The sequence below is a fragment of the Bufo gargarizans genome, chromosome 7 (genome assembly GCF_014858855.1).
Source record: "Bufo gargarizans isolate SCDJY-AF-19 chromosome 7, ASM1485885v1, whole genome shotgun sequence".
In the NCBI taxonomy this organism is placed as follows: Eukaryota; Metazoa; Chordata; class Amphibia; order Anura; family Bufonidae; genus Bufo; species Bufo gargarizans.
Genome location: NC_058086.1, coordinates 57,602,569 through 57,618,217, shown reverse-complemented (window position 1 = coordinate 57,618,217; position 15,649 = coordinate 57,602,569). Strand labels below are relative to the sequence as shown.

Here is a 15,649-nt window from a genome sequence, read left to right as displayed (position 1 = left end):
AATTTTAACCCAGGTGATCGGGTTTTGGTTCTGGTACCAACCGTAGACAGTAAGTTCCTAATTAGGTGGCAGGGGCCCTACTATGTACTCGAGAAAGTGGGAGAGGTAAACTACAAGATACATCAGCCAGGGCAGCGAAAGCCGGATAGGTGTACCATGTGAATTTACTAAAACCATGGAAAGATAGGGAGTCCTCTACTGAAGACAGCCCATGGCCAGGTTTTGTAGGAGAAAAGGTTCAGGCTCCTCAGTCTGATGCAAGAGCAGCATTTGCCACAGTGAAAATTGCTGACAGCCTCTACTCTAAACAGGCTCAGGAAGCCAGGGAGTTAGTCGGAACACAGATGTGTTCTCGGACCTCCCTGGACGCACTTCCATAATCCAGCATGACATTGTCACTGACCCTCAGGAAAAAGTCTGGTTAAAGCCATACTGGGTACCTGAGGCTTGGCGACAAGCCATCGCGGACAAAGTACGGCTAATGCTACAACTAGACGTCATTGAGGGGTCCAAAAGTGAATAGGGCCAGTCCGATAATCTTAATACCTAAGCCGGACGGAATGTTACGGTTCTGTAACTATTTTTGCAAACTAAATGAAATCTCCAAGTTCGATGCATATCCCATGCCCCGGGTAGATGTGCTTACCGAGAGGTTAGGACAAGCCCAATATTTTTTTTGTTTTGGACCTCACGAAGGGCTACTGGCAGCTGCCCTTAACGGAGGTCGCCAAAGAGAAAACTGCCTTTGTCACATCTGAAGGGCTGTATCAGTATAAAGTGTTACCCTTTAGTCTGCACGGTGCTCCCGCCACGTTCCAACGACTTATGGACATTGTACCTCGTCCACATCATCGGTACGTGTCGGGTTACCTGGACGATTTCATCATACACAGTACCGACTGGGAAAGTCATCTACCCAAAGTTCAGGCTGTAGTGGACTTCCTTAAGAAGGCTGGACTGACCGCTAACCCAAAGAAATGCGCGATACGGATTCAAGGAGACTAAGTACCTGGGGTACACCATTAGACGGGGAGTTATCAAACCACAAGGTTAATAAAATAGAGGCGATCCGGAATTGGCCCAGACCTGTCACTACTACGCAAGTAAAGTCCTTCCAGGGAATGGTGGGCTATTATATGAGGTTCGTTCCCCACTTTGCCACTTTAGCGGCTCTGTTGACAGGGCTCTTGAAGGGACAGAAGTCGGTGATGGTCCACTGGAATGGACAAGCCGAAGAGGCTTTTTCCGCGTTGAAGTTGGTCCTGTGCGGGTCACCGGTTTTGGTGACGCCCAACTTCAAGAGGGAGTTTGTGGACCGATGCCTCTGAAGTAGGCCTCAGAGCTGTACTCTCTCCGGAAATCAATGGGGAGTAACATCCCATTGTTTTCCTGAGCCGCAAATTCACCCCAGCCGAGACTAGGTACCGTATAGTGCAGAGAGAGTGCCTGGCCATCAAATGGGCACTCGAGTCTCTCCGCTATTATCTGTTGGGGAGAAAGTTCCGTCTGGTCACCGACCACTCCTCTCTCAAGTGAATGAGCCAGGCCAAAGAGAGGAATGCTCGGGTCACCAGATGGTTCTTGTCATTACAGAACTTCAAGTTCCCAGTGGAACAAAGGGCAGGCCGCTTACAGGAAAACACGGATGCCCTGTCCCAGATACACTGTCTGACAAATGTTCACCCCCTCAGGGTTGAACAAAGGGGAGAGGTATGTAGAAAGGCGCAAGGGTCAGTCGTTGACAGAAGGTATGTGTCAACGAGGTTCCTGGCCTTGGCAAAGTAAGAGGACACACCTTCTCATTCTCATGACTCATTGATGAGCTTCAAGAGGTAGTCACCTGAAATGGTTTTCACTTCACAGGTGTGCCCTGTCAGGTTTAATAAGTGGCATTTCTTGCCTTATAAATGGGGTTGGGACCATCAGTTGCGTTGTGGAGAAGTCAGGTGGATACACAGCTGATAGTCCTACTGAATAGACTGTTAGAATTTGTATTATGGCAAGAAAAAAGCAGCTAAGTAAAGAAAAATGAGTGGCCATCATTACTTTAAGAAATGAAGGTCAGTCAGTCCGAAAAATTGGGAAAACTTTGAAAGTGTCCCCAAGTGCAGTCACAAAAACCATCAAGCGCTACAAAGAAACTGGCTCACATGCGGACCGCCCCAGGAAAGGAAGACCAAGAGTCACCTCTACTGCGGAGGATAAGTTCATCCGAGTCACCAGCCTCAGAAATCGCAGGTTAACAGCAGCTCAGATTAGAGACCAGGTCAATGCCACACAGAGTTCTAGCAGCAGACACATCTCTAGAACAACTGTTAAGAGGAGACTGTGTGAATCAGGCCTTCATGGTAGAATATCTGCTAGGAAACCACTGCTAAGGACAGGCAACAAGCAGAAGAGACTTGTTTGGGCTAAAGAACACAAGGAATGGACATTAGACCAGTGGGAATCTGTGCTTTGGTCTGATAGGTCCAAATTTGAGATCTTTGGTTCCAACCACGTGTCTTTGTGCGACGCAGAAAAGGTGAAGGCATACTGAACCAGTATGGCTACCACAGCATCTTGCAGCGGCAGGCTATTCCATCCAGTTTGCGTTTAGTTGGACCATCATTTATTTTTCAACAGGACAATGACCCCAAACACACCTCCAGGCTGTGTAAGGGCTATTTGACCATGAAGGAGAGTGATGGGGTGCTGCGCCAGATGACCTGGCCTCCACAGTCACCGGAACTGAACCCAATCGAGATGGCTTGGGGTGAGCTTGACCGCAGAGTGAAGGCAAAAGGGCCAACAAGTGTTAAGCATCTCTGGGAACTCCTTCAAGACTGTTGGAAGACCATTTCAGGTGACTACCTCTTGAAACTCATCAAGAGAATGCCAAGAGTGTGCAAAGCAGTAATCAAAGCAAAAGGTGGCTACTTTGAAGAACCTAGAATATGACATATTTTCAGTTGTTTCACACTTTTTTGTTATGTATATAATTCCACATGTGTTAATTCATAGTTTTGATGCCTTCCGTGTGAATCTACAATTTTCATAGTCATGAAAATAAAGAAAACTCTTTGAATGAGAAGGTGTGTCCAAACTTTTGGTCTGTACTGTATATATATATATATATATAATATGTACAGTATGTTCTTTTCATTTGTAAATAAAACAGAACATCCTTTAATGTTGGTTTAAAGGGATTTTACTGTACATTAAACCACATTTTCCTTTATTTTAACATTTGAGTTGCACTACCAGATACACCCTGTGGATGTGTGTGGCGCTGAAAGGAAACAGCCATGTTTTTTTCTGTACAACCCCATTAAGCGCTTCCCAAGTGATGCTGAGAAGGTGTGACAATAATCTAGTGTATAAATCAGTGATCACAATTATTAAAGCACATATTGTGGTAATTTGAGAACGGCCTCTCAATTTTTCGTCATTCTTCTTCTCCTTCAATGAAAGACAGTTATACATTTAATTGCCAACATGTTATAATAGGTAAAAGGTAAGAAAGGAATGTGGAGAGGGAAGTAATGAAGATAACGATCACTGGCATTGAGGCAGCGCGATGACAAGAAGAAGAGCAAACATTTATAAAATGCATTAAAATGCCATTAAAAAAGACACACAGAAAAAGGCCTAAAAACCTACAATAAATTCCAGTATGCAGTCTGCGGCAGTCAGGGAATGCTGGGAGTTATTTTTTAGGAACAGCTGGAGAGCCACATGTTAATCCACACTCCACTGCATTCATTGACTATGGTAACAGCAGGAGTATTGCAGTGTCCCAGAGGAGCACCTCAAATGGTTAAAGGGGTTGTCTCACATCAGCACTTTTTTGCACCATGTATAGATAATGGAAATGTATGGAAAAAAAATGGTTAACTAACTGGCAGACCTGGTTGGGTTACCAGGGCGATGGACTTGGTCCGCCCCCAGGTTAGTTAGATAGTCTTAGCTGAGAAGAGCAAGAGATAAGACCTACAAGTGCAAGCTCCTGCAAAGTAGGCCCAGAGAGAAGCCTCCTCTGGAAGACTCCATTCATCAGACTGAAAAGCTGCCATGGATTTACTTAACCAAGAGACTACAGCTGAGAGAAAGAGAACAGACTACTCATATAAGGTGTAGAACCCCAAAGCCATGCAGGATAAAGGCAGTAATGTACTGCTTGTTTAAGGCACAAAGACTTTACTGCTGTGGAAAGGCCTCTTGCAACCACCACACTTTGAAAAGGACTGGACACTGGGATTTAAGATCTGCAATCCTCAGCCTGGGAATTACAGAGAGAGTTTATGGGAACGGAATAACATGCCTGTGGTGATCTTGGAAAGTGGTAAAGTGTGTTTAGAGTGAGACCTAGGGACTACTACTGCTATCATTTCCGCAGGCCATACACAGACATTGGGGAAAAGTAAGCTCTGTGATATACCTCAGGACTATGCCAATTGCTGTTAATTGTAATGTAACTCTTATCATCTACTCAGCAAAGACAGGCTCTATTTATTGCAACCAACGGGCCTGGTTATTGACTCCACATCCGTCCACCGACCTCCTTCCTTGCACCCTACCAACTACCTACCATTAAGGGCACTCTAACTACCACCAGGCAAGAGCCCCAGAAGGTCAGGGAGTGTCCTCAGGAAAGTGTATGGCCCAGGGAGTGCCAGAGGGAATATTAACACCGTGAACTGTGAGTACTACTACCGCCATCATAGCCACTAACACTCCTCCTATCCTCGCCCTCGCTCCAGCTTGCTGCAATATGATTGGCACACTTATTTGTAAAGAAAAGCACCTGGGAAGTTAAAGGGGATGTCTCTCTTAAGCAAATGGCATTTATTTCATAGACAAATACAAGGCACTTACTAATGTATTGTAATTGTCCATATTGCCTGCTTTGCTGGTCGATTCATTTTTCCATCACATTACAAGCTGCTTGTTTCCAGGGGTTACGACTACCGCTGCAGCGCAGATATAAGGTGGGCAGGACAGAAGCTGCTGCGCATGCGTGCCTATGCTCGCTCCCTCAGTCTCGGTCACCAGAGAGGAAGGCACTTTTTCCTATAGTGTGCAACAGGGGCGTTGCTAGGTTAAAACATTCGGGGCCTGGGCCCCTAATGTTTTGTCCCAGGCCCCGAATGTCCTGCCTGTCAGCTAGATACAATTGTATTGCCGTCCCCAGGAAGGCAATACAATTGTAGCTGGCCAGCTAAGACCTGTCCTAGGTTGCTAATATAGCTTGTCTGTTTATACAGCTAGACCTGCCAATAACCCTAATACAGTTCCTATCTTTGTGTTTTAAAGACAAAAGCAGAGTTATTTACAGTGAATTCATGTTTGGATGTCATATAATAGTTATATTTTGTATTCACAGAAGCAGAAAACATAGTATGCCTTAAGATTCATTATATGGATGTGAGGTAAGCTCAATGACACAGCAGAAACAAGAGAAAGCATAGAGTTAAACTGTTGTTGCTGGGCAGGAGTCTAGACCAATCACAGTCAGCCTCACACACAGCAGGAGTTTTGACCAATCACAGCCAGTCTCACACACAGCCTGTGTGGGAAATTCCCCTAGCAGGAGCTGCTGGAACTATTACACCAGAGGAGAGAAGCTGAACAGAGATTCACTCCACTAAGAGTTGTGTTTTTTGGATGCAGAGAGGCCAAAATAGGTATTTAACACAGTTATATAATGTTCATACTGTTAATATAGTGATTAGAACTGTATACTGAACCAGCTATATGTGTGTTTACTTACAGTTCCACCAATTGCATACAAACAAACTACTGAGCCATACAATCATACAATCCAAACAAATTGCGACCAAATTGCAAATTGCATACAAACTGCTCAAAGCAACTGCATACTGCAAACTGCAAACCAAGTTGAACAAGTAGAGCTATTAGTTAGACCTCAGATATACCTCTCATAGAAATCATAAAGTGCTTAAATAACTTAAAGTGAGAGTACAAATACGGAAGAGATAAATATATCCACCATTTTATGTTGAATGACAAGATTGAACAGTTGAACCACCATCTTATGCATACTACCATTTTATGAATCTTTATGCAACACGTGTTTTGTACATGGACTATCTGCTGCGGAGATGGCAGTGTTATATGAAGAAAAGTTTAAGTTAATAAAGAAGTTATTTCAAGCATTTGGTGTGCTCTTTAAACCTACTGTTTCCATAGAACGGCGCCAGAGGAATTACAGAGTAACAAACAGTCTGGTTAGACTAAAAGTCAGAGATATCAGAATTCTTCTAATGCCACAGCGCAAAAGGCACTTCATAGTGCTGCGCCTGCCACAACAATTGAATCTAATGCCCTGCAAAAGCAGAAGGACCTGTGATGACATCACAGTCCATGTGATCAGTTCTAAATGCAGTAGCTGAAAAGGACCTGCCATGATGTCACCATAATGTGACCAGTGCAGGAGAGGACGGCTCAGCAGTGAAGAGAATTCCTGGGAAGAAGCTGTGGTTAGGTCTGCTACATGAGGAGAGGTAAGTGAAGGGGTTGATTACTCAGTGTGAGAGGCACAGCAATGTTTGGCATTGAAGTTATTTACCTGGGACTGTATGTTAGGGCTGAAGGGAAAGAAGTTATTTACACTGGACAGTGTGGTGGAGTGATGATATTTACATGGTACTAAAAGTTGAGAAGGTGGTGTTATTTACATGGGAATGCATGTTGGAGGTGGCTGGGGCAGGGTGATGTTATTTACATAGGATTATATATTGAAGGTGGCTGTTGGAGGGAGTGATATTATTTACATGGGATTGAATGTTGAGGGGTTCTGTTATTTACATGGGACTGCATGTTGGAGGTGGCTGGGGTGATTTTATTTATATGGGACTGTATGTTGAAGGTGTCTGGGGTATAGAGTGATGTTATTTACATGGGACTGAAATTTGAGGGGGTAACGTTATTTACATGGGACTGTATGTTGATGGCGGCTGGGGAGGGGGTGATGTTATTTACATGGGACTGAAATTTGAGGGGTTAATGTTATTTATGTGGGACTGTACATTGGAGTTGTCAGGAGAGATGGTGTAATGTTATTTACATGGGACTGTATTTTGTAGGGGGCTGTAGATAGAGAGGGATGTTATTTACATGGGACTGTATATTGGAGGGGTTTGGAGAGATGGTGTGATGGTATTTACATGGCACTTTATGGTGGAGAAGGGAAATAATGTTATTTACATTAGACTGTATGGTGGAGGGGCTGAGGAAATATAACTACAGCGGCATAGTATAAATACTGGGAGTGCTTCAGGGTGAGCATTATAACAGTAGTGAGCAATATAAATACTAGGGGCACTTCAGGGTGAGCATTATAACAGTAGGGGGCAATATAAATACTGGGGGCACTGTAGAGGCATTATAACAGTAGGTGGGCAATATAAATACTGGGGGACTGTAGGGGCATTTTAAATCCAGGGGACATTAAGCATTCTTATTACTACTGGGGACTCTATAGGAGGGAGTTATAGATCCACATGACTTCTACTAAGAGTTCTATGGGACGCCTTATTACTAGTGAGGGGTCTGTAGAGAGCATTATTACCACTGGGGGAACAATATAGGGGCCTTATTTCTACTGGGAAATCTGTACAGGACATTATTAATACCGGAGGGCTCTTCTACTAATTGGAGACACTCTTGGGAGCATTATCACAGTTGGAGGATCTGTAGGGGGCAGTATTACTAATGAGGGCATTCTAGAAGGGAATTACTATTAGTGTGACTATGAGGAGCACTATTACTATGGGAAGATTATCTGTATGGCACTCATTTTTCTTCAAGATAGTATTTGAGGGTACAGAAAAGTGAGGAAGCTAAAGATGTCTGTGTGTCACACTCTGCAGAGACGAGGCGGCTGAGAGAAGTGTCTGGACTAAATGGAGAAGATGATGACAGAGAAGATCTACATCAGAGGAGACGTCACCTGAGAGTCACGGGATGTGAGAGGTATGTGCTGCTGTATAGCTATATAGCAAGTAGAGTAAAATGTCCTCAGTGCTAGTGTTTGTGGGGGAGGATGGGGGGCAGTTGGTTGACTTAGAGAGTTGGGCCATATACATTGGGGCTTGGGCCCCGGATCTTTTGAGACTCTAGCAACACCCCTGGTGTGCAAGCTCAATCACCGCCTCTGGATTACAGGGTGGTCGTTACCAAGAAAACCAAAAGTCTATAACGAGATGGAAAAAATTAATGAAGCCAGGAAAAGAGGCAATATGGAGAATCACAGTACATTAGTAAGTGGCTTGTATTAACTTTGTCTACATGATAAACGCCGTTTGCTGAAGTGAGACAACCCCTTTAATCCTACCAATTCTTAAAAAAACTGAACTCAGGGCACAATACACAGCAAGAACAAATACAAAACAGAAACAAAAATGGAACAAATTATTAAAAATAAAAACTGTATTGCACATCTATTTTTGTGATTGAGCACTGAGACTGCAATAAAAAGCAGAGGAAAATAAGAGCCAAGGCATGCTGCTGATATGATATATAACATACCTAAAAACAAAAGTCATCTTAATGTTATCATTAAAATCAACCATTCTTTAAGAGGAACCTGTCACCATAAAAATGCAGTCAAATCTGTAGGCAGCATGTTACAGAGCAGGAAGAGCTGAGCAGATATATATATATATACAGTACAGACCAAAAGTTTGGACACACCTTCTCATTCAAAGAGTTTTCTTTATTTTCATGACTATGAAGGCATCAAAACTATGAATTAACACATGTGGAATTATATACATAACAAAAAATGTGAAACAACTGAAAATATGTAATATTCTAGGTTCTTCAAAGTAGCCACCTTTTGCTTTGATTACTGCTTTGGCATTCTCTTGATGAGCTTCAAGAGGTAGTCACCTGAAATGGTCTTCCAACAGTCTTGAAGGAGTTCCCAGAGATGCTTAGCACTTGTTGGCCCTTTTGCCTTCACTCTGCGGTCCAGCTCACCCCAAACCATCTCGAATGGGTTCAGGTCCGGTGACTGTGGAGGCCAGGTCATCTGGCGCAGCACCCCATCACTCTCCTTCATGGTCAAATAGCCCTTACTTTCAAAGTTTTCCCAATTTTTCGGACTGACTGACTGACATTAAAGTAATGATGGCCACTCGTTTTTCTTTACTTAGCTGCTTTTTTCTTGCCATAATACAAATTCTAACAGTCTATTCAGTAGGACTATCAGCTGTGTATCCACCTGACTTCTCCTCAATGCAACTGATGGTCCCAACCCCATTTATAAGGCAAGAAATCCCACTTATTAAACCTGACAGGGCACACCTGTGAAGTGAAAACCATTTCAGGTGACTACCTCTTGAAGCTCATCAAGAGAATGCCAAGAGTGTGCAAAGCAGTAATCAAAGCAAAAGGTGGCTACTTTGAAGAACCTAGAATATGACATATTTTCAGTTGTTTCACACTTTTTTGTTATGTATATAATTCCACATGTGTTAATTCATAGTTTGATGCCTTCAGTGTGAATCTACAATTTTCATAGTCATGAAAATAAAGAAAACTCTTTGAATGAGAAGGTGTGTCCAAACTTTTGGTCTGTACTGTATATATGTGTGTTTATGGTAAACGATTCAGTACAGCATGTATTTTCTTAATCTTGATATCTGCCCTTTCTAGGTTTAGGAGTCCAGTGGGCGGTCCCCACTCAGCTATCTCCAGATACAGTGCAGAAGGACCACCCATTAGACTATTAAACATAGAAGCAGCAGAGATTTAGATGAAGAAAATACAAGTTTTACTATCAATCTGCTCAGGTCCTCCTGCGCTATAACACATGCCGCCTGCAGCTTGCACTGCATTTTCATGGTGACAGGGTCCCTTTAAGGACTCATTCACATGACTGTATGTATTTTGCAGTCCGCAAAACACGCATCCGGAGAAATACTCATGACGTCCGTGTTACATCCATACTGCGTTATTTTTTTTTGCAGACCCATTGTAACAATGCCTATCCTTCTCCGCAAAACGGACAAAAGTCCTATCTTTTTGGAGGAACACTCATGCAGACATACCTAAACAGAATGCACAAGGAGTCATTTCCGTATTTTTGTTTTTTTTTCTGCAGACCCTATTGAAGTGAATAGGTTCCGCATACGGACCGCAAAAAAAAGAACAGACAGAAAAAAAATATGTTTCTGTGCATGAGCCCTAACTCTGAGAAGCTGACATGAGCTGTGATGCTCCAGCAGTTGAGATAAAACTCTGAGCAGTTTCATCGGCAATCCTCAGTTTTTGTTTGTATTCATGTAACTTGCTTGTTACTTATATAATTGCTTTTCTATTTGCTTCACACTTTACTGAATGATTTCACAGCTGTTCACTGCACTCATTTGCTGCATTAATTTTGGTATCCTCTCCACTAACGTCATATAAGTTAGTGCCCATGCTATAATACATGCAGTAGCATTGTCCTATCCTTTACAGCAGAGGTCTCCAACCTGTGGCTGTTATGAAACTACAGCTCCCAGCATGCACTGGCAGCTGGAGACCACAGGTTATAGAACACATCTCTAGAGTAACTGTTCTGTTTGGTAACCAAGGGGTCAGTATCCTTCTGCACTCCAGTTCCCAGCACGCACACCTAGTGTATTCGGGACACCCATAAAAGTGAATGAAGAATTATGGGAGTTGTAGTTTCACAACAGCTGGAGTGCAGGAGGTTGCTGATCCCTGTTCTGGACAAATACATCTTCTAACATTGTCTATGCTAGGGTTCCCCTATACAGTATATCACATATTTGATATATAACAGTCACTTACATATTACATTCATAGATCTACACTTAAAGGGGTTACCAACAGGATAGGTGATCGGGGCCCAACTGCTGGTACCCCCAACGATCTCAAGAACTTGGGGATATTTATGCCCAATTCTATGCACATGTGATAAAAACTTTTCATAGGATAACCTTATTAAGAAAATAAGACTCTTAAAATTCAGCTCAGGAAGACTTTGCAAAGGAGCCTCCATTGAAGATTCTATTAAGAATGCTGGACAAAACAGTCCAACGTCAGTGGGGTCCGACAGGTGCCTTTGGTGTCTGTCGTGGGACATCTCATTTTCGTAAGCGAAATGAACATTGCAGAGGTGAACAGAACCTTAGTCGCTGCAATGTGGAACACATGTCTATTTTTCCAGGTCACAGCAACTGTATATCCTGCATTTCCTAATCTGGTGGTCTGCTAAGAAACACGCTGAAGATCATGTCAGATAATAAAAATACATATTACGATACTCTCTATGTCTTTGCTTTGAGGTTACCAACATCAAACCCGTCCCCTCTGCCATCACTATAATGTTGTTTCCTGAGTAGAGACTCCTAAGCACATCTCAGGGGATTCCCACACCATCAGTGAGAAGAATAAATCAGGACAGCTTACCATATATTACTGTATGATTTGTCCTGCTGAAAAGTTACTTCAATCACCATGTCATCTATTCCATGAATATGTTGTCTCCTCTCCTCTGTAAAGAAGCGTGTACTCAGGCAACTTTATCAAATTCACTAGTTCAGAGCGGAGCCACAAATGATATCATAGAAGTCCTCACAGAGATCTCAAAGTCACTATTGTACAGCAGAATGGGTTACCAGTCACTGAGATCCAGCTGCCCTCTTTGATACCTTCTAGATCAAGTCTTAAAGGCATCTCAGGTAAATTATAAGTCACTTAGATCCACCTGTCCTCATGGTGGTTCCTAGATAAAGTCTTAAAGACATTTCAGGTAACTTATATGTCACTTATATACACCTGTCGTCTATGGTGCCTCATAAATAAAGTCTAAAATACATCACATAAGTCACTTACATCTATGTGTCCTCTGTGGTGTCTCCTAGATAAAGAAGTCTTAAAGACATCTTACAATTACTTACATCTCCTATGGTGCCTACTAAATAAAGTCTTAAAAACATCTCAGGTAACTTATAAGTCACTTGCCTGATCCTGTCCGCGCACTTTCTACTACATTGTCTTCCAAGTAAAGACAGGTAGCCTATATCTATTTACTAGAGTAGAGCAGGGTAAGCATCTAATATTATCTAAGTCCTGTCCGGAAGCTCAATTTCCCCAACCTGTCCTCCGATAAAGAAGCAGTTCAAGTCAAATCCATTCAGCAGGGCCCAGCAGTGAGAGACATCTCCCCTCCTCCCCTTTATCTATCATTTATCCTAGACAACTATGACACATGACTAATTATCCTAAGATCATATCACTGAAGAATATTCTCTACATACCCTTCATCAGAATTTCTCAGACGTCTCTTTCAGTTGATTGATAAACTCTCAACACCTTCAGTTTGCTGAACACCCATGAGCTCAGTACAGACAGAATACAAATGAATAAGCAATACTTGTTTGCCTTGATCTGGAAAATGACTCAGTAGTCAATGCATCTCATTTTGCTGGGCTTGTATTAGTTACAGCATCCTACTGCACGCAAGTGACCTACCTGAAGACTTCTGCTAGGTTGGTCTTGCAAGCTCTCTCGTTTTGGTCTCCTGTCTCCTCTACGACCAGATCCTTCTGTCCTTTTATCTCATTTTTTCTCTTGTGTTCCCCTCTGCCCCCTCCCGGAGCCCCTTTTTCTGTTCCCCTTCCTCCTATTCATAGGATCTCCTATTTTTTTTTTCTTTTGTTTTTTTAATTTCAGACTCCTCCCTACTCGCTATAAAACCCCCCTCTCTCTGAAGCAGGTCCCTATTCAGGTGGGCTTTTCATATCAGGATGATCTAATCCTCTCTCCTTCAGTCTACATTAAACTACGTTCACTCACGACTTGTTTTGATGATAGCAATTTTTTTCTTTTTTTTTGTGGAAATCCCTGAGAACATGTCTGTTTTCACACCTGCCTGTCCTGTGAGCAACAAACCACAGTTAAGTACAAACCACAGTTAAGTACAAAAATAAAATCTCCATGCCCCTCTCCAGACCCCCACACCGGGCTCTGATTTACATTTGCACATACTGTACTACTTTATTCATTCGGCTGGAGAAGAAGAAGAAGAAGAAGAAGAAGAAAAAAAATATAGAAACACGAGCAAGAGAGAGAAAAAAAAAAGATAGTGGAAAAGACAGACACATGGAGGTGTTGCTAAAACAAACAGAGAGGAGAAGAAAAAGTATATTCAAGCAAAGCAATTATGTGTTTGATGGAAATAAAATAGAGGATAAACACAGTGGTCACTTCATATTTGTGGAATAAAGATTAAGATCTGGCTTTGTAGCCGGTGCCAATTCACATAGGCTTGCCCATTCCATCTTGGCGCAGAAGTTCAGAAGTGATTGATTATGCGCCGGGTTTCTCAGAGAAGTAGGGACCATGTCTTGTGAAAGAGCTCACACTCTAATATAAATCTAAAGGGGAGGCATGACCACACTTGTTCTTGTAGTCTGCCCCTCAAATCATCGAGGGTAAGAATAGAGACGCAAAGTCGGAAGGGGGTGTTACGAAAGGAGTTGCAGAGCAGAAGAAGGTGGTGGGCACTAGCTAGGACAGAGATGCAGGGTCATCAGTTCACAGACACAGACAGTCAGCCGTGCGTGGGAGGACATCACCTCATTCATAAAAGCAGCAGCAGCAGCATGCTCTTACCTAGGCTTGCAGTTGCTTATATTACCTAGATTGGCACAGGGTTATCCTCCTGCAAAGCTTCTCCTGCTGTTCCTACTAATCCATTCATAACAAGTTTGATCATTTCCACATCAAGATCACAGGCTGTTTAGTCTCTTGTCTCTTCCACTCTCCCTCTCTCCCTCTCTCTCGTACTCTCCACCCCTTTCTCTCTTTCATTCCCAAGCTCACCACTCTCCACTTTAAATTTTGGCAGCTTAAAGTGAACAACAAAAAATGTTCAAACATCTCAGTGTTTTTCCCATCTCGCAATTCCGTTTTGACATCCCCATTCTGCTCCTCCGAGCTCCTATCTTTTCTTTTCCCTTCCTCCATCCACCCTTTCCTCCCCTCGCCCTGACCCGTCCTTCTCTCCTTTTACCACCATGAACGGGTCGTTATTTATGGGAGCTATCAACGCCACGTTCATTCATAAAATATTAGTTGATGACGGATGTCGTGCAATCTCGGAAATTCTTTTTTGCTTTCTTCCCGCAGATGCAGAATTTATTTGATTATTAACGTCTGGCCCTTCAATGTTCAAAATGGATTATATCGAAATGAACAATTAGCTGGTTCTCGCTCACCACTATTTAGATTAGCAGGACGCTGGCGCATCGAAGGACTCAACAAATATTTGCTTAAATTGCGTTTTGATGGGAGGATTTCCAGGTACTTACATCACCGGTGATGGAGGCCAAAATGTCGTGGTGATGTTACTTTTCTTGGTGTGGAACTCTTATTCCTGGATTCCTGGAGTTCGGTCGCAGACTGTGCAGTGTCAACAGACGTAGGACAGTCATACGGCCATTAACCTAGGACCGCTTCCTTGAAATATGTTTAACTAGGGTCCTAAAGATCAAGTGCTTTTGGTTGCCTCATTTCTCCAATGAGATAATTGACCTTATAACCTTCGTTTCTTAAGGAGCGGACAATAGAAAGTAATCCAGACATCAACACAATAGATGATAGATAGCCTGTATAACAGCAAGATGACCGCCATCTCAATGCTAGGCTTTCAGTGTAATGTGTTGGGGGAGAGCAGTGCATTTTTTTGCAAAACATAAAGGGTCTAGATTGTGCTGAATTCCTAAATCTCCTTATAGACATTGATAAACAGTTACCTGGTCTTCATTTTTCCATATTTTTTTTTATTCAGAAATATTTGCATAAATCTGTAGTACAAGAGACTATAAGAAACTTTGTAATATATCTTACAAGAGAAAAATTACTTGTCCTCCATTTATCGGCCACTTCTAAATACCCCAGCCTCCTGCATTGATTATTCACTGTCAAAGCTGGTAAAATCCATCATGAGAGGGGCAGAGATAAGACGGATTGTCATATTCACTGAGGCATCAGGTTACAGCTGCTGGTCACAGAAGTCTATAGAGGAAGGGGGGGGAGCTGCAGTGAGAGAAGGATAGACAGAGAGAGAAAGAGAGTAATAGATGCTGCAGTTTCCAACAGGTGTTTTACTATCTCAGCCCAGGGCTGAATTCGCAGCTATATTGCTTAGTACTAGTGTTGATCGCGAATATTCTAATCGTGAATTTTGATTGCGAATATCGTCACTACGAGGATTTGCGAAGATGTAGAATATACAGATTTTTTTTCATCAGTAACCTCCCTTCTTGCTCGTGGGCCAATGAGAAGGCTGCAATGTCTTTGTCAGAGCTTAGCAACCAATAGGAAAGTTGCCTACCCCTTACTCTATAAGAACCTCCCTAGCAGCAATTTTCTGCTGTTCTTTGCAGTTCTGAGAGAGAGAGAGCAGTGACATTGCTGTGCTCTGTGCTTTCATCTGGGTCCTATTTCTTATCCAATTACATTATATAGTTAGTTTGCTCATATATATATAATACAGATAGTTAGAGCTGATAGGTTCCAGTGCAGGGTGTTAGGCAGTGTGATAGGAATTACTGTTTCTATGCTGTTCATGCATACATGCTACAGACATAGTGCTGTGATGTCACAACAATACTTAGTGCACCAA

At 42.6% G+C, this 15,649-nt stretch overlaps 1 protein-coding gene across 1 annotated transcript in view; it reads right to left on the bottom strand.

Annotated features, from left to right (window-relative positions):
- Positions 1-13,764, bottom strand: part of PAPPA2 (pappalysin 2) — a 209,485-nt gene extending 195,721 nt beyond the window's left edge. The window contains exon 1 of the mRNA XM_044301283.1: positions 13,636-13,764. The gene's annotated coding sequence lies outside the window, so the exon portion shown is untranslated. The remainder of the gene's footprint in view (positions 1-13,635) is intronic.
- Positions 13,765-15,649: the final 1,885 nt, after the last annotated feature.